Genomic DNA, 19,826 nt, shown 5'->3' with positions numbered 1-19,826 from the left:
GAACATCTTTTGTGAGTATATAGGTGCTATTTTAGAGTATAGTTATAATGGATTTATTTTCATGAGAACCTGCAAATACAAAAATGTCATATAACAGAAAAGAAAACAATTGCCTATGCTCTTGTTCTCGAGAGAGTTGTTTGTACCAGCTATAAGGTAATATCTCTCTTCACTTTAGGTATACTCTAAATAGGAGGTCGTGCCTAAAGATGTATTTGTAGGATAACTTTATTTTAACTATGACCTTAAGCTTGTTTAATTTTTATTCATCATTATTTTTATCATATTTTGAGATTAAAATATTAAATTATCGTAATAGTCCATGAATTAATATATCTTAAATATATTTTGTTTAGATATCAGTGAGTTTTCATAAGGGATATTCTATGCTAAGCAGTTCTAGGCAGTACCGATATTTTCTCACAAACAAATTTCTTAAAGGGGAATCGTGGTCTCGCACCTTATGAAGTATAATCACCCGTCATCTTACAGGAAACAGTGGAGTTGTTAGAACATATGCCAAACATATAGTCTTATTCTTAAATATCAGGATTGAAGTATGATTTTTTGGAGAAAGAGTTCCAGCAATATAGGACAAGATTATCTCCTGCAATAACATGCACAATTTCAAAAACAAGACATTAGGGTGATGACAGTCTTTTGTCGAATACTGAAAACTATCTGTCTCAGAGTTTCATTGTTATTTCTGATTGTTGTTTCCTTCTGGTTTATTTAAGAATTGAGTTACCAGATAAGTCCCTTAGTCAAGAGTTAATCTAAAATTAGGATTACTCATTTTCATTTTCATGCCATCCAAAAATCCCTCCCCCTGAGCCCTAATAACTGTGTCTAGTTTATAGAATAAAGTGGGTAAGAAAGAACTTGTTGAAAAAAAAATTTAAAGTAGGCTTAAAATAATAAATATAGATGATGTTAAAATTCCTCATGATCTTGTTATTTTGGCATAACTGCTCTCTTTTTTCCTCCAAGTTTATCTTACAAGAAAACAAAAAATGTAGACACAAACACCTATTTTCATACAATAAAAGAGTATTTGGGATATTTCAATGCTTCTTGTAAACAAATAATAATTTGTAATAACCGTTATGATATGGTTAATCCAACAGGCTAGTGAACTCATAGAAAATACATTTTTACTCCTGATATTACTACGGATGTCACATGATACACCACTCAAACAATCTTCCTGTTCCTCTCTGTCGGTCAGGCTATAGGAAGTGCAGACATGTTCTTGTGGTTCAGTTGCATCCAGTTTGACCCATTAACAGAAAGTTCTTTCAATGCAGGTTTGAGGAAAGAGTATAATTTCTAACCACAGAATGTCTGTGGACTGGGAAAAAAATGTGTCTTAACGTCTGTGGAGATGTTAAAGGCAAGGGAATCTTTGGAGTGTCCAGCAGCATCTCTAGGCAGAAACTGAATAGGATGAAACCAAGTTATGTTGAATTCAGGAGGTGTAGGCTTTCTCTGATGGACGTTTAACTCCCTGCTCTGTAGTTACATTGCATGGCCTCGAGGCTTTCAGTTTAGTTTCTTTTTTTAAATTTCTTTAGACTCAATTGTCCTTCTTCCTCCTTCACCTTTATTTCCCAGCAGCAGATTCAAATACATAGAGGTGAACAAGTCTGGGAAGCATTGCAGAATTTGTGTTACTATTTTAGCAGGAACAACTATTCTATAAGATTATAATAAAAATAACCAGAATTTGTATTCTTCCGAGACTCCTGTTGGATACTTTCCACCTCTGCTCTAATAAAAGAAGCCCTGTGTAAGTGTCTCTTCCCTGGTTATCAAGGGAACCTCCCTTTGGCTTCTGTAATTATTATTACAATTATATTTTGATCCTACCTACACTTAATGCTGAATCCAACCTTCCTTTAAGGCTCTTAAAGTTTAGTTTGCAATATTGGACAAGCCTAAACATGACTCACAATTCAATAAGAAGTGGAAACAATACTATGGAACAAAAGAGTACTCTCAGTGATATTAGGCTCTCTGTTGTTAGCATCGGACAATACAAAAATAGGGAAAAGTCTAGCAAAATTTCTTGGGTTATCAATTTTACTGAACAACAATTTTTTAAAAATGTGATGTTAAAATAAACATGTATATTGCTACTAATTAGATTATAAAATTTAGATGAGTTTTAAACATAAGGCAGATAACTATGGAGACTTTTAATTCCTGTAAGGGGATGTTTTAAGTTATTTTCTTAGACTCAGAGTTGTATATGCTCATTTTTCTCTTTCATAGCAGACATTTAGTGAAAAAGTTTAAGAACATTAGAGTTAGCTGATGGCCTTCTAATCAGTTCTTTGCCAAAAGTAAGTCTATAACCAAGATCAGAGAATGGTAGGAGCACCAATGAGCCCTTTTAATATTTGTCAAAACAATTCTCAGCTCTTCCATTATGTAGAATTGCTATGTTCACCAAGGAAGTGTTGACAAATGAGTTAGAAGCAGAGAAGAGATTTAACTATCTCTCTGAGATTTTTCGGCCCTCCCTGATGAATCAGGGGAACTTTTAAACAGACACTCAGCTTGCTCCCCAAAATCACTTTTCTAAAGGGAATAGGCTTTCTTGTGGGTACAGAAGCTCAAACTCTTGAAAACAGGTGCTGCAATTCAAGAGCCTCTAAGTGCTGAAATTGTAAGTAACTCAGGGAAAGAGGAACACTGAGAAGCTGCTGGACATATTGATGAGACAACAGAGAACCTAGTTGTCTCTACTTGTGTATTGCTTCGGTGATCTTGGTAATGTATAAATGAATTTGCAAATGAATACATAATGATTCCTGATTGAAAATTTTGAATGAAACTGACAGCTACTCAAGTAGGAACAAGGAGTCCAGCACCAAAAGTAATTATCTACTAAGATTTATTTTTCTTAAATGCCATGATAATCTGCTTAGAGAGAGTAAGAAGGCATCAAAGATTTATAGGAAGGAGTGCTCTGCTAGTTTTTCTTTTCTTGAATAATTTTACATTGCTATTACTATGGATTTGCCTCAGTTTTGTTATCTCTAGAATGAACATAACACTCTCCCCCACAAGGTTTTATGAGAAATAAATGAAAGAAGTAAATACTGAGCATAGTGCAGTCACAAAGTACCTACACAGTAACCATGAGCTGCTATTAAACAAGGACATTCTGCAACCCTGTCTCCCTTTGCTATACTGTAGGAACATGGTCTGCCTATTTCTATTATTAGTTTTGCTTCTGCTTGTCAAGAGTCCCATATTTATCCCTTCCATGTACCTCAAGCAAGTAGAAGTTGTTTATTAAAATTATTTAAATTAGAATTTCTACAAGATGATGCTGCATTGTGTAATTTAATGTTTTTGTTTTCTCTGTATACTTGTTTGTGCTTTGGATTTTTAATACAAAATATACCATTGAACAGATATTTTTCAATTAACTCTTATGATTCAGGCTCTATAGTAGTCACAGGAAAGGCTAGATGATTTGAGGGAAAAGGATATAGGACAGAGCTAAAAAGGCATTTCTAAATATTATAGTAACTATAAGAAATATGCCTACAATATTTGGGAGCAGAGAATAGTAGCACGTATCTCAGTTTACATGTCTATACAGAATAAGAAGAGGACAACTTGGAGAGAGGTTGCTTGGCGAAGCTACATCTAAGTTCCAGTTAGTTAACAAAGTATAATACTGGTTTCAAATGTGCAATGTAGTGATTCACACTTCATTCAACCCCTAGTGCCTATCACATGTGCACTCCTTAATCCCCATCAGCTGTTTCACCCTTCTCCCCTACCTCCCCTCTGGTAACCTTCAGTTTGTTCTTTATAGTGAAAAACTTGTTTCTTGGTTTGCCTAGATCTCTCTTTTTCTTTCACTTTGCTTGTTTGTTTTGTCTTTAATTTCCACATATGAGTGAAATCATATGGTATTTGTCTTTCTCTGATGGACTTCTTTCACATAGCATAATACTTTGTATCTCCATCCCGTCATTGCAGATGGCAAGATTTCATTCCTTTTTTATGACTGAGTAATGTTCCTGTGTGTGTGTGTGTACATACCACATCTTCCTTATTCATTCATCAGCCTATGAACACTTGGGCTATTTCCATAATTTGGCTATTACAGATAATGCTGCTAGAACATTTGAGTGCATGTATCCCTTTGAATTAATATTTTCATATTCTTTGAATAAATACCTAGTATTGCAATTGCTGGATCACAGGGTAGCTCTATTTTTAACGTTTTGAGGAACTTCCATACTGTTCTGGAGTGGCTGCACTAGTTCACATATCTATCAAGAGTTCAAGAGTATACATCCTCACCAATGACAGTGGAAATGGCATCTTAAACAGTAAAAAGGATTTATCCTGGCAGGAAGGAAAATACTTGATTTGGGTCTGTTCTCCTGTTGTTATTTGGCATTTCATTATTGCCACATCCAACTATTCCTTTCTCATTGCATTCTGCTTTACTATGTGCTTGTATGTGTGTAACTTCGATTAAAAGGTATCTAATTGAACTATGACACCTTATCCTGCTACACCTAGAAAATTAAGCAGTGTATGTAATCCTGTCAATCATTAGGAGTAAAGATAGGTCCCCCAAATCTGAAGTAGAGAATTTGATAGGGAGATTAAATTTTCAAATGATGTAAAGTAGATAGAGAGTAGAAGAAATAGAAAGTAGATGGAAAGCAGAGAATAATGTTTGACATTTGTTGATCTTGTTCGTGAGAGGCATTGTGTTGTTTTTTGGTTTTGTCTTTGTGGCTGATACGATTCTAACCCCTTTTACTATATCTCGAGGGTTCACCAACTTGTGAGTTTTTCCAGATGGCAGAGCCTAGTTCCTATTATAAACAATGAAAATGACAAATGTTTGCTTAGCTCCCTTTACAACCAATACATGGACATATGACCTAGACTTCACCCATAAGATACACTATCCCAAAGTTCAAATAAGAATGGTGAAAGCAAGGGCACAGGTGCTCTCAGAATCCATTCTGAGAGCAGGTGGCAGTAGCTATAGAAGCAAGATGAAGTTGGGTGATGTCAATGGGAAAACAGCAACATGTCCTGTTCAGCAGCAGAGTCTAAACTTAGTAGAGATGTGGCCCTGGCTGCTAATGAGGCTTCCTTAAATTCCTGCCCATGTCTCTCGTTTTATTCAAGAGCCTTCCTGGCAATTCTGTGGACTTCCTAAAATTCTTTCAATCAATGTATTTTATGCATCAATTAGAAGAGTAGTTTCTGCTCCTTGAAAATAAAACCTGGAAAGTTTTAAAATAAGGAGGTTTTGAAAAGTTGTTCTAGCACGTTGTCTTTCACATATAAGTATGCCAAGTATGGAAAAGCAGTGCCCCTGACAAGTTCTGTAAACTTGAGCCAACTATTTATGATTGCCTGGCTTTGTAAACAAACTCTTTCTAGACTCAATTCTCTGAATTAATATTTAGGCTGCTAACATTAGATTTTAGTAGATATTTTTAAATATTCTGTTTAACAAAATTTGTCCTACAGAGTACCCAAGGAAAGTAATTTATAAACGTATTAGATCTATTAAAAGTTGACTCCCACCAGTCTTTACAATGGGAACAAGGGAATTAGAACAGATGCCAGGGTGACTAACTACCACGGTTAATATGTACTGAATGTCTATTTCTGAAGTACTACACAAAATTGCATGAATTAAATCTCTTGTTATACTTACTCAATCCTATGAGGAAATAACTACTATGTTTTATATGTAATGAAACAGATAACTGAACACTAAAAAAATATGCCGAAGCCATGTAGATGTCAAGTGGAAGAGCCAAGATTTAAATTAAGGGCTGTCTATCTTTAGAACCTGAACTCCTGGCCTGTGTACTCACTGGGAAGTATTATACTTTCCTGTCATTTTTACACTCCAAAAAGATAATTCTTTTTTTAAAAAATATTTTTATTTTTATTTATTTGACAGACAGAGATCACAAGTAGATAGACAGGCAGGCAGAGAGAGGAGGAGGAAGCAAGCTTCTTGCTGAACAGAGAGCCTGATGCGGGGCTTGATCCCTGGACCCTGGGATCATGACCTGAGCTGAAGGCAGTGGCTTTAACCCACTGAGCCACCCAGGCGCCCCCCCCAAAAGATAATTCTTCTGGTCAATTAGACTTAAAGAAAGAAAGAAAAGATGAAAATTCAACAACAATAAAAAAACACAACTTCATATGCGCACACACACTGTTCTTTGACAGGTAAGCTCAGAAGGATGTGTTTGTTTAAGAAAATAACCTATACTAATAGAAACATTTTTTGCTTTTATCTAAGGATAGTACATTATGCTCTTAATTTTTACTCTTTTTATTTTATTAGTAGGAAGGAAATGAGTTTCAATTTTTTTCTTTTTCTAATATTATTGAAATATAATTCACATATACATGGTGCAAGTTTAAGGTGCACAATGTGATGATTTGATACATGAATATATTATAAAATATTTATCATAATAAAGTTAATTTGACACATCCTTCATTTCAATTACTATTTTGTTTTTGTTACAGTGAGAACATTAAGGCTCTATTGTCATAGCAACTTTCCAACATACAGTACAATATTAATTATAGTCATCAGGCTGTACATTAGATCCCCGGAACTTATTCATTCTAAAAATGAAAATTTTTACCTTTTGGTGAACCTCCGCATTTCCCCCACTTCTCAGTCCCTAACAATCACCATTCTACTCAGTTTCTTTTTCCTTATTTCTTTTTCTTTTTTTACAAAAATTAACATATGGTATATTATTTGCTTCAGGAATTCATGTCTGTGAATCATCAATCTTACATAATTCACAGCACTCACCATAACACATACCTTCCCCAGTGTCCATAACCCAGGCACCTATCCCTCACCCCACCCCCTCAAGCAGCCCTCAGTTTCTTTCCTGAGATTAAGGGTCTCTTACAGTTTGTCTCCCACTCTGGTACCATCTTGTTTCATTTTTTTTCCCTCCCTTCCCCCTATGACCCCCCCATATCTCAAATTCCTCATATCAGAGAGATCATTTGAGAATTGTCTTTCTCTGATTGACTTGTTTCGTTTAGCATAATATCCTTTAATTCTACCCATGTCCTTGCAAATGCCAAGATTTTGGTTTTTTTGATGGCTGCATAGAATTCCATTGTATACATATACCACCTCTTCTTTATCCATTCATATGTTTATGGACATCTAGGTTCTTTCCATAGTTTGGGTATTGTGGCCATTGCTGCTATAAACATTTGGGTGCAAGTGCCCCTTTGGATCACTATGTTTGTATCTTTAAGGTAAATACCCAGTAGTGCGATTACTGGGTCATAGGGTAGCTCTACTGTCAAATTTTCGCGGAACCTACATGCTGTTTTCCAGAGTGGCTGCACCAACTTGAATTCCCACCAACAGTGTAGGAGGGTTTCCCTTTCTCCCCATCCTCACCAGCACATGTCATTTCCTGACTTGTTGGTTTTTAGCCATTCTGACTGGTGTGAGGTGATATCTCATTGTGGTTTTGATTTGTATTTCCCGGATGCCAAGTGATATGGAGCACTTTTTCATGTGTCTGTTGACCATCTGGATGTCTTCTTTGCAGAAATGTGTGTTCATGTCCTCTGCCCATTTCTTGATTGGATTATTTGTTCTTTGGGTGTTGATTTTGCTAAGTTCTTTATAGATTTTGGACACTAGTCCTTTATCTGATATGTCGTTTGCAAATATCTTCTCCCATTCTGTCAGTTGTCTTTTGATTTTGTTAACTGTTTCCTTTGCTGTGCAAAAGCTTTTGATCTTGATGAAATCCCAATAGTTCATTTTTGATGGAATAGAATATGATATGACAGTGAAAATTTAAAAAAGATTTTTAAAAAGGTGTTGACAGATAAAGTAATTTTAAAAGGTTAAAATAGGAAAGAAAGATTAAAAAAAGAATTAGAGAAAAATAAAAGTAAAAAAATTTAACTTTGAAAGACTAAGTAATTATAGGGAAGAGCCATGAATTCTATGTGTTGCATTCCCATAGCTCTGCAGTTTTGCAGTTCTCTTTAATTGGTGAGCTTGGTCTTGGCTGGATGTACTTGCTAATCTTCTGAGGTAGGGGCCTGTTGTAGTGATTCTCAAATGTCTATTCCCAAGGAAGAATTGCACCACCTTACCAGAGGCCAGGCTAAATAATCTGTTCAGTTTTGCTCCCAGTAGCTTTGTTCCCTGAATGCTTTTGTACAGCTGTGGAGGAGAATGAAAATGGAAGCCTCTCAATCTCCAGCCCCAGAGGAGCTGAGAGCTCAGGTCCCCACTCCTCAGTGCCCCCTCAGAGAAAAGCAGTCAAATCACTCCTGTCTCCCTGGTCTCTGGCCGCACTCCATGCTCACCCAGCCTGTGACTGAGCATTTCTATCTCTGGCTCACAGAGCTTATTGGAGTCTCCAAACCCAGCATATTCCTGTAGTGCACTCCCATGTTGCTCCTCCTGAAGGAGGAAGGAGAGGGTCTCCCCTGGATCTGCCACTTGTGGTGTCCCTGCTTGAAGAGCATTGGCCCGGCTATGCCTCAGATCACAGTTTATGGTAAGCCTGAGCTGAGAGCCTACTCTTTGGCTCTGTCTCTGCAGCCGGTGTCTCCACTTGGATTCTGGGGAGCTCTGCCACATGCAGACACTCCTGGTCATTTTGTGATCCCGTGGGTCCTGAGACCACACTGTCCCTACAAGGGCTCCAACCCCCGCTTAGCGTCTGGAGTGACATTCCTCAATGGAGCAGACTTTTAAAAGTTCTGATTTTGTATTCCTCTGCTCTACCACTTGCCAGGAGCCAGGAGCTGGCCCCTCACCCTGCACTCTCTTCCCATATATCGCCTCAGATTCACTTCTCCACACATTCTACCTTCCAGAAAGTTGTCGCTTTTCTGTTCCTAGAATTGCTGCTCTTCTTCTCTTTGAGCTCCTGTTGAGTTTGTACGTGTTCAGAATGGTTTGATAACAACCTAGCTGAATGCCTGGGGCCTGATAATATTTAGGTCTTCTTCTCCTCCACCATCTCCCTCCTCCCCCTACTCTGTTTCTTTGAATATCATGTTACAATGAACATGGGGATGCAGATATTATTTCAAATTAGTGTTTTTATTTATTTCAGATAAATACTCAGAAGTCGATTTATTGGATCATATGGCAGATAGATTTTTTAAAAATCTTTTGAGGACTCTCTATGTTGTTTTCTAGAGTGGCTGCACCAATTTACATTCCTACCAATAGTGTGCAAAGGTTCCCTTTTCTCCACATATTCACCAAGATTAATTATCTTTTCTCTTTTTGATAAAAGTCACTCCAACTGCTGTGAGGTGATATCTCATTGTGGCTAGGATTTTAATTTTCCTGATAAGTGGTATTATTGAGTTGAGCACCTTTTCATATGTCTTTTGGCCAACTGTATGTCTTGTTTGGGAAAATATTTAGTTTGTCTGCCTGTTATTTAATTGGATTTTTTTTTCTCCTGTTGAGGCATATGAGTTTATGTATTTTAGGTATTAACATCTTATTAGATACATGATTCGCAAATATTTTCTCATATTTATTTGGTTGCCTTTTCATTTTATTGATGGTTTAGTTTGCTGTGCAGAGCTTTCAGTTTAGTGTAGGCCTACTATATTATTATTATTTTTTAATTTTGTTGTCTTTACTTTTGGGGTCAAATCCAAAAAACCACTGTCAAGACCAATGTCAAGGATTTTATCCTCTATGTTTTCTTGTGGGAGTTTTATGACTTTGGGTATGAGATTTAGGTTTTTAATCTGCTCTGAGTTGAATATATTATATATATATATATATATATATATATATATATATATATAATATAAGATAAAGGTACAGTTCTATATGTCACTGCCTAGTTTTCTTAACACCATTCATTGACGAGACTATTCTTTCACCTTTGTATAGTCTTGACTCATTTGTCATAAATTAATTGACTGTTTGCATGGGTTTATTTCTGGGCTCTGTATTCTGTTCCATTGTTCTACATGTGTGTTTTTATGCCAGAACTGTAGTGTTTTGATTACTAGTTCTGAAATATAGTTTGAAATCCAGATGTTTGATTCTGATTTTGTATCTTAAAACTTTCTTAAGTTTTCTTACTAAGTCTAAAGTTTCTTGGTGGAGCGTTTGGCATATTCTCTTTATGTAATTTTGTCATCAGAAAACAGACAGTTTTACTTCCTGTAATAAACATATGAATAACCCACAGCTAATATCATACTCAATTGTTGAAAGGTGAAAACCTTTCTTCTAAGATCAGGAATAAATCTAGGTTGTCCGTTTTCACTGTTCCTACTCAACATAGTCCTTATGTCATAGCCAGAGCAATTAAATCTGCAAGAAAAGGCATTCAAATTGGAAAGAAAGAGCTGAAATTTTCAAAGCCAAAATCAACTTTTCTCAATTCCAGTGTGCACAAATAATTCCTAATCACATTTTAAATAATTGGTCTGGCATATTTTCAGTGCAGTAGAATGAAAGCTTTAGTGGATATTCTTTTGAAAGTTCTCATTGCATCAAATAGATGGATTGATTGCTTAAACTTTAATTAATACTATCATTGTCATTTTGAGCTGCTCTAACAGAATACCACAGACTGGGTGTATTATAATCAACAAATTTATTGATCACAGTTCTAGAGACTAGAAAGTCCAAGATCAAGGCACCAGCACTGTCACCTTCTAATGTGGGCTGCCTTCCTGATTCATAGCTGGCAATTCTTCCTTATGTCCTCATGTGGTAGACGGGGCAAATGATTTCCCTGGAACCTTTTTTGTAAGCCACTAATCCCATTCTCGACAGTTCTGTCCTCATGCCTTATGCACCTCCCAAAGGCCTCACCTAATGATTACCATTACACTGGGCATTTGGATTTCAACATATACATTTTTTAAAGAGATTTTACTTCTTTATTTGACACAGAGAGAGAGATCACAAGTAGGCAGAGAGAGAGGGAGAGAGAGAGGGGGAATCAGGCTCCCTGCTGAACAGAGAGCCTGATTCAGGGCTTGATCTCAGGACCCTGAGATCATGACCTGAGCCAAAGGCAGAGTCTTAACTCCATGAGCCAGGTGCTCCTCAACATATGCATTTTGGCAGCAGATGGGATACAAATACTCAGACCATAACAAATACTAATAATATCTCATACTTTTTTTAAAAAGTGTGTCGATGGTAATATATTATTAAAAGTGAGAAAGGAGAAGGGCCCATGGGTGGCTCAGTTGGTTAAACATCTGACTCAATTTCAACTCAGGTTTGATTTCATGGTCATGAGTTCAAGCCTCATGTTGGGCTCCATGCTGGGTGTGGAACCTACTTAATTAAAAAAAAAAATGGTGAGAGAAGTGAAAATGGGCTAAAGACATACTCATATTTCTTCTCTATGAATTTGCTCTATTTAGATCTAGAAAGTGAGTTTTCATCACTCAGGAAGATTCTAATCTTGTTCCTTCGTCAATTTATTGATTCATTCACAGGAAAGCATATAGTAATCAAGGATTTTATTTTAATGGTGAAAATTTAAGCAAAAAAGAAGTAGTGAAACATGCAGGGTAAGAGATGAAAGGTAATGTAACATAAATATATGTTTTTAAAATTTGCAATACCATTTTAAACCAGTGGTAACATACAGATAGGCAAAAAGTCTTGACTTTTTGATGAAATGAACTCTGTGATCTGCTGGTATTGAAAACTCTCAGGAACCAGTGAAATGGTAACTGAGAAAAATGTTACAATACAGATGGACTCAACACCAGTTTTCATAAGGGGATCCTAAAATATTGGGATTGAGTGACTTAAACAGATTCCCAAAGGAATATCAGTCTCTTAATATGAATATCCTTCTCTATGAAACGCTTAAAATATTAAAATCTATAATAAATAAAATAATAACCCTCTGTGAGGACGTATCAGTGTAGCCTTAAGGTTAAAAACTTATTTTTACTAGATTTACTTTACTGTAAGTTATTGATACATTCAGATAAGAAAAGGGTAATAGGTTGGCTAATATATGACTGTTCACATTATAAGGCAGTTAAAACTTATATAGTGGTTTGCTAGAGAGGATATTTTAAAATATAATCCTCCAAAGTAGGTGCTCTCTCACTGTAAAGAGTCATAAAAACAATTCTCAAGTTTTTAAGATTAGTGGCTTATTGAACACCTACCACAAAAAATGCTAACTTGGAAAGGTAGGAAGCAGATGGCCAGCTTCTTCATCAGATTTTTTTCAAAGGAAAAAGTATTTATGGCTATGATCATCAAGATTTAAATTCAAATCTAACAAAGACCTATTATATACAAGACCCTGTGCAAGGTATGGCACTTATATATGTTTTTTTTTTTCAAAGTTGATTGAGGAAAAGGCAAAATCTATATACTTTATTTATTTTTTTAAGGTTTTCTTTATTTGAGAGAGAGAAAAAGAGAGAGCACATGAGAAAGGAGGAGGAGCCATTGGAGAGGGACAAGTAGACACCCTGTGGAGCAGAGATCCTGATGTGGAACTTGATCCCAGCACTGTGTGATCATGACCTGGGCCAATGGCAGATGCTTAATCATCTGGCAACCCATGTGTCCCTAAATCCATACTTTAAAATGTCAAAATAAGTTGTTTATTGAACAGTAAAATACAAATAGCCATTTGACAAGCAATATATCATAATTCTAGGTCTAATTATAAACCTCTCTTCACCATTCTGTCATTTCTGCCCTTAATTTATGTTGTAGAACATTGTGCATAGCTGACAGTGTTGGAGAGATGAGTCTTGTTGAAAGTGCAATACATTTAGGCAGGACCAAAAGCCATGTGCCTTCTGCATGTCAATGCCTTCTGGAAATGCTCCTTGCTTTCTGTCATGGCTTTAGAAGGGTGAAGAGCATTTCTAGCCCGAGTATCTCTAGGAAGTGTTTTCAGTTTATTTCCCAGTATTATTTCTCAGTGTTGGTTTTGTATCCTTTCAGTTGTAGACTAACTATAGCAGAAGGATTCTTTTTGCTTAGCTCCTTTCATGCCTGCAGCACTAAGGTAACGGCAGCAGTTATTAGTGTGCTATAGCAAAGGTTATCATCTTAGGTTGTCTTGTGGATCGGAAGGACAGATCGTTTAGATGTGGAAAGGGCAGCAGAATATACCTGCAAAGGGTAATTAAGGAAATGTCTTGAGAAGGCCGGTGGATGAGAACAGATGTTCTAAGTGTTCTGGTTCATCAAGAAAATTTTCATTTCAGTTGGAGGTGACCTGGTTCAAATACTCCTTTGGATATGGTTTTGAAAATTTATAAAACAGATTGAGACCATTTCACTCGTGTATGCTTGTTCTCCATATAGGAAGATATTCTCCATCAAATAAATCAAATTCTCCTTCAAATAAATCTTTGGCAGTTTTTCAGTTGTGGTGGGAGACAAGGAACTCCATGTGTCACATGGTACAATATACCAAAAATATAGCAAATTTTGTCTGGCTGTCAGCATTTAATTTTGTTCTTAACAAAGAGGTTCCCTATCTACCAAGGCAGAACCTCGACATTTTTAGGTCTGGCAGAGTGATCGCATAATATGTGATTTAAAAAAAAAAAAGTTGAGTTAGTCTCTAACATCTAAAAGTCAATGGTTTCATTTAAACAAGTAGTGATATCTGGATTCTCTTGAAAAATTGGATAATGTAGTAAGATTCAGCTATTATTGATACATGGTACCTTATTCCAAATTTTCCTATACTCCTAAGAAGTCTTCCTCGCACTGAGACATTTTGTTCAGTTCTCATTTATTATTATATTCAAACTGTTTTTCTCTGTGGTAGAACTTACAAGGAAACAAGACATAACTTATACCCATGCCTCTATCAAATGTGGGAAAAATAAAGATAGACCAAGAGGGCTATAATTTTCACTAGCTGTTGTAATCAATTTTGTGAGTTATGCAAGAACTCACTATATGTGTGTGTATATCTATATATTATCTATTGATTGATCTGTATTCTATCATCTATCATCCTCTGTCTATATCTTGCATATCAATGTATAAATCTTAAGTGCTGGGATGATTTCTTTCTTTCTTTCTTTCTTTCTTTCTTTCTTTCTTTCTTTTTTCATTTTTGATGTTCCAATGTCTACTGTTGTACTGAGTATAAATTGGACAATAATAAACTTAGTGAGTAAACACTTAGTTGTTGGGAGCCATGAGGCCTGGTCGAGGGCATTGCCCCATCACGTTAAGGTGTGAACTAATGCAGGCCTAATCCCGCCGAGGGCCGGATCGCCCTGAAGATAAGCATGGTCTGTTAGTCTCTTGCCTTTTCCTCTAATACCTCTAATACCCTCTAATTTTTACTTTTCCTCCTATAGTCTCTGTCATTAACCTGTTTATGGCAAACAAAGAGCCCCTTGCTAATCTGCTGCAAACATCTCTCAGGCTTGTGGTCCAGATAACTCCAAGGAGGTAAATTATTCTGTACCTAGTACTATGGAGAACTCTAGATGTGTACAATAGATGGTTTCCTTCCTAGGCTGATGTTTGCCCAAGGCTTTCACAAGCCGAGCCATTAAAATACACCCTGCCTCCTGCAAAGGTAAGTCCTTCTCATTCCTACTTCTCTCCTATATACATAGTTTCTTCAGATAGCTTCTAGTTTTCCATTAACCTATATCTTGTTTTCCTGCAGACCCCAGAATAAGTTACCCAAAAAACACTATATTTGTGCTACCTCCCATGGCTTTCTTTTCTTTCTTTCTTTTTCTAGTATTAAATTTATTCTTTATTTATTTTTGGCATAACAGTATTCATTATTTTTACACCACACCCAGTGCTCCATGCAATCTGTGCCCTCTATAATACCCACCACTTGCTACCCCAACCTCCCACCCACCCGTCAATTCAAACCCCTCAGATTGTTTTTTAGAGTCCATAGTCTTTCTGAGGGACATGATTACTCAAGAAGCAAGACTCTGTCCCCCATCCTTAGGGCCAGTCTGTACCCATTATAGCTTAACTAGAATAACATGTACTGAACAAGGAGAAATTGTCTGATGAATACTTAAACCCTTTGATGTCCTTGCACAAATGTGACCCCCTACCCCAAGTAAACTGCCTATATAAGAAGCTTTAAAATCTAAATAAAATGGAGATGCCTGGCTACTGACCAGAACTCGCTGTGTAGCTCTCCCATTCTTCTCTCCAACACCGTCCCTCCTTTGGGGACACCAGGACCTGCTGATGCTGGGCCCCAGCACTTAGTGATTGTGAAATTAGAACAGGAGACAAATGATCTTAAGGGAGATCTTATCTCGATTGCAGTAAAATATATTTCTATTGACTTTAGAACTTTGTTCAGCTATACATTAAATATTTCTCCTTGGGATAGTCACTGGCAGAACATTAATGCACTTAACATTTTTACTTTTCCTCCTATAGTCTCTGTCATCAACCTGTTTATGGCAATCCTTTATTTAGAAGAAAGAACCATCTCTCAAGTAGCCCATATAGTATGGAGGTAGACAGGGAGGAAACGTGGTGATGAATTATTATTTTAGCCTACAGTCCCAGTGGCAGGGTGAAGGTCACTAGGATATACAGAGTCAGTTAAGAAAATCAGAGTCAAGAAAGCGGAAAAAAACTGGAAAATATGATTTACCATTGTTTTTCAGGAGGTAAGACCCAGGAGGAAATTTAAGGTCTAATTCTTCATTCATTCATTCATTCATTCATTCATCTTGAATTACTTTTAACTGTACTAAATGTTTGAGCACAAAATCTAAAAGGAACTGCCCTAACACACACCTGATCTAGGAAATAAAATGTTAATGAATTTAAGTCATATTTTCTGATATACTTTGATTAGATTTATATGGAAATCATGTTTCTTTGAAGTTAGAAAAAACACTGATTTCTGTTATTATAGTAGAAATTACTTTTAACAGACACACATTTATTAACTATTATAGATGGTAATAGTCTACATATAATAAATTTACCCATATTATAGTTGTTGATATTTCTTTTTTTATAAATAATAATTTCCCTATGTTTCTTCATATATTCATGGAATATCCTATTATAAAATGTTTTAATTATTTTTACTTTATTTAATAATATTTGCATCAATTTCAGAGAAATACATTTAAGCTTTCTTTGGGTGAGCTCTTGTTAATGAGAACAAAGAAGTTCTGCACTAGGAAATGATGATACACATTACTTTTCAAGATTTGCGGTTAAGAAATGAGTTCTCTTTCAAATACAGGAGAAGGGCACAGAATTCTCTGTTGCTTTGCAGCTTCTTTAATGAGGTTCTCATTCACAAATGTTATAGTGCCTTCTTTTGATTAATGTCCTCGTTTTATAGAACTATTGGAGATCTCAAATAATGAAAAATACAAACAAAAACATTCACTGAAACAAAACATCTCTTAGCAGCTTCACAAATAGACTTTCCAAAAAATAAAAGTTCATGTAAATAAATAACTTGTACATGCATATATATGATATCTCAGGCTAATTGCATATTTATGTCAATTAACTACAGAGCATTCTGTATCTTACAACTCAATGGCAAACTAGTAGCGTCAGAGTCAGAAAGCCTGATTGGTAATGCCATTTGCTCTCATCTATGGGAACGTTACCTTGTGTTTGTAACCCTTCAGAGAATTAAGCTAAATTCTTTAAACAGTCTTGTGGTGAAGCATCTATGATCCTGAGTTGTAAATGTGTATAGTGGTGACTTTAGCTATGTTAGTTCTTAGCACTTATAATCTATTTGGAACAGAAATTTCACATTATGTTAAAGATTACCAGTTTCTTATATGACGCCTTAATCAGTGTCCCTTTGCAAAAATAATTTTTTAAAAAAATCAATCTTAACTTACTGTTTCAAAGATGCTTTGAAATGCTTCTGCCATTTCATTTTTTGAGTGCTGAGCTGATATTTTTCCATCTATTTCTGTGATTTGGTTCTTTTTCTTAAGATAGCAGCCTGATCACAGATGTAGGTAGTCTCACAGTTCCTCATACATTATACTTATATTTTAGCTGAAAAATTAAGGCAACCATAGCATGTTCTTGGAGATTCTCTTTATGACCAAAGGGCCAATAGGCAATTCTTCCTTTTTCCTTCACTAATGAGAATTGGATTATGTTTTTCACTACATCTGCAACCAAAGTCCATGAGTTACACATAATAGTATATGAGGTATAACATATATGTTATATAACATATGTTATATGACTATAACATAGTTATATACATTATATAACTATATTCATGTATGTGGGTACAAATAACTATGTTATGCATAGGTATAAGTACTATGTTTTAGTGACAGACATCTATTGAAATTAAAACAAATATATAAATACAAATTTGAGTCAAAATATTTTATGTAATATAAATACTATATATAAAAATAATATAATTATTACTATATATGTGCACATATTTAAATAATTATATGTATATATACACATATGCACAAATTCAAGTATTATTAAAGTAAATATATGAGGCTTTGTGCATAGTTTAGGTGTTCAGTGAACATAAAAGATCATTATGTACCCCAAAGACAAAATGCTCCAATTCTTAAATGGTTGATTTCTGTCTGAAAGCATATTTTTACTAGTGACATAATTTTCTTTATCTTTTAGAGTGGGAATATCATGCTTGTCAGAGAGTTGTTGAAAGAGTTACATTAGATGACCTTTTATAAAACTAGGTAAATTATCTTGTTCGGAAAAAAATACCAATAAAATATTAAACGTATGTCAAGGAATATGTACAAAATATTTATGACTTACTTGTTGAATTGAGAATTGTCTCTTTCCTAACTATTTCAAACCATTGCTTTTAGTTTCTTTTTTGAAGTAAAATACCTGAAAAATTTCACATTTAATCTAATATTAATAATACCTGAACTTTATCAAATTACCTTTTTTTCCCTAGTTGCTCAAAAATAGTCAAGAAATTTTTATTTTACATTTGTTTGTAGCTGGGTAGATCCTGTAATCATGTTGTTTTTAAAACCTGTAATAGATGTTTTATTAGACTATTAATATATTTTATAAATATATTTTGATGTTGTTAAAATGACACATTATACATTGTATACAATTACAAAAGGGTTTGGCTTTTGCAAAATATATGCCTCCTTGTAGGATGTGATTAATCCCTGCTATTTCTAGGGGCTAATTTTGGGAACAATATTTCATGAAACTGCTTGTAAATTTGAAGTCATTTGGGACAATATTCATTTAACCGAATCACTGTGTTAATAGTAATTTCTTTTTCTAAATAGTTTTCATAGTTGGTGGGTATGTGCCTCTCACCAGCCTTTAGTATTTGAGACTTGACCAGTGATTATTGTTTTTCATAGTGGCTGTACCAGTTTTCTTTTCTACTAAGGGAGCACAACAGAGCACTTTTCCACATCTTCAGTAAATTCTTGCTTATCTTGTCTTTCTGATAATAGCTATCTAACATGTATGAGGTGATGTCTCATTGTGGTTTTGATTTCCATTTCCCTTATTATTAGTGATATTGAGTATTATTTTATATACTGTTTGGCTTTGTATATGTAATCTTTGGAAAAAATACCTGTTCACATCCTCTGTCCAGTTTTTAATTGGATTTCTTCTGGCCGTTGAGTTATATTTGTTTTTTTTAAATATTTTTTATTTTTATAAACATATATTTTTATCCCCAGGTGTACAGGTCTGTGAATCGCCAGGTTTACACACTTCACAGCACTCACTAAAGCACATACCCTCCCCAATGTCCACAACCCCATCCCCCTTCTCCCAACTCCCCTCCCCCCAGCAACCCTCAGTTTGTTTATGTGTTTTTGATACATTTTGGATATTAAACCCTTATCAGTTATAGGATTTACAAATATTTTCTCGTACCTTTTCATTTTGTTGATGGTTTTCTTTGCTGAGCAGAAGCTTTTTAATTTGATGTAGTCCCACTTGATTTTTGCTTTTATTGCCTTTGCTTTTGGTGTCAAATAAAAAAAACAAAAACAAAAACAAAAACCATTAAAACCAACCAACCAACCAAACAGCAACAACAACAAAAATACTGCCAAAACCATTGTTGAGGAGTTTACCACCTATGTTTTTTTCTAGGGTTTTTATGGTTTCAGGTTTTAAATTCATGTCTTTAATCCATTTTTTTTTTCTTTTTCAGTTTTTTTTTTTTTTTGTAACTTTTATTTTTTATAAACATATATTTTTATCCCCAGGGGTACAGGTCTGTGAATCACCAGGTTTACACACTTCACAGCACTCACCAAAGCACATACCCTCCCCAATTTCCATAATCCCACCCCCTTTTCCCAAACCCCCTCCCCCCAGCAACCCTCAGTTTGTTTTGTGAGATTAAGAGTCACTTATGGTTTGTCTCCCTCCCAATCCCATCTTGTTTCATTGATTCTTCTTCTAACCACTTAAGCCCCATGTTGCATCAACACTTCTTCATATCAGGGAGATCATATGATAGTTGTCTTTCTCTGTTTGACTTATTTCGCTAGGCATGATACGCTCTAGTTCCATCCATGTTGTCGCAAATGGCACGATTTCATTTCTTTTGATGGCTGTATAGTATTCCATTGTGTATATATACCACATCTTCTTGATCCATTCATCTGTTGATGGACATCTAGGTTCTTTCCATAGTTTGGCTATTGTGGACATTGCTGCTATAAACATTTGGGTGCACGTGCCCCTTTGGATCACCTTAAGATACCTAGGAATAAACCTAACCAAAGAGGCACAGAATCTATACTCCGAAAGCTAT

Source organism: Mustela lutreola, chromosome 12 (assembly GCF_030435805.1).
Source record: "Mustela lutreola isolate mMusLut2 chromosome 12, mMusLut2.pri, whole genome shotgun sequence".
Taxonomy (NCBI): domain Eukaryota; kingdom Metazoa; phylum Chordata; class Mammalia; order Carnivora; family Mustelidae; genus Mustela; species Mustela lutreola.
The sequence above is the reverse complement of the archived record's forward strand: the minus strand, read 5'-3'. Positions refer to the sequence as shown.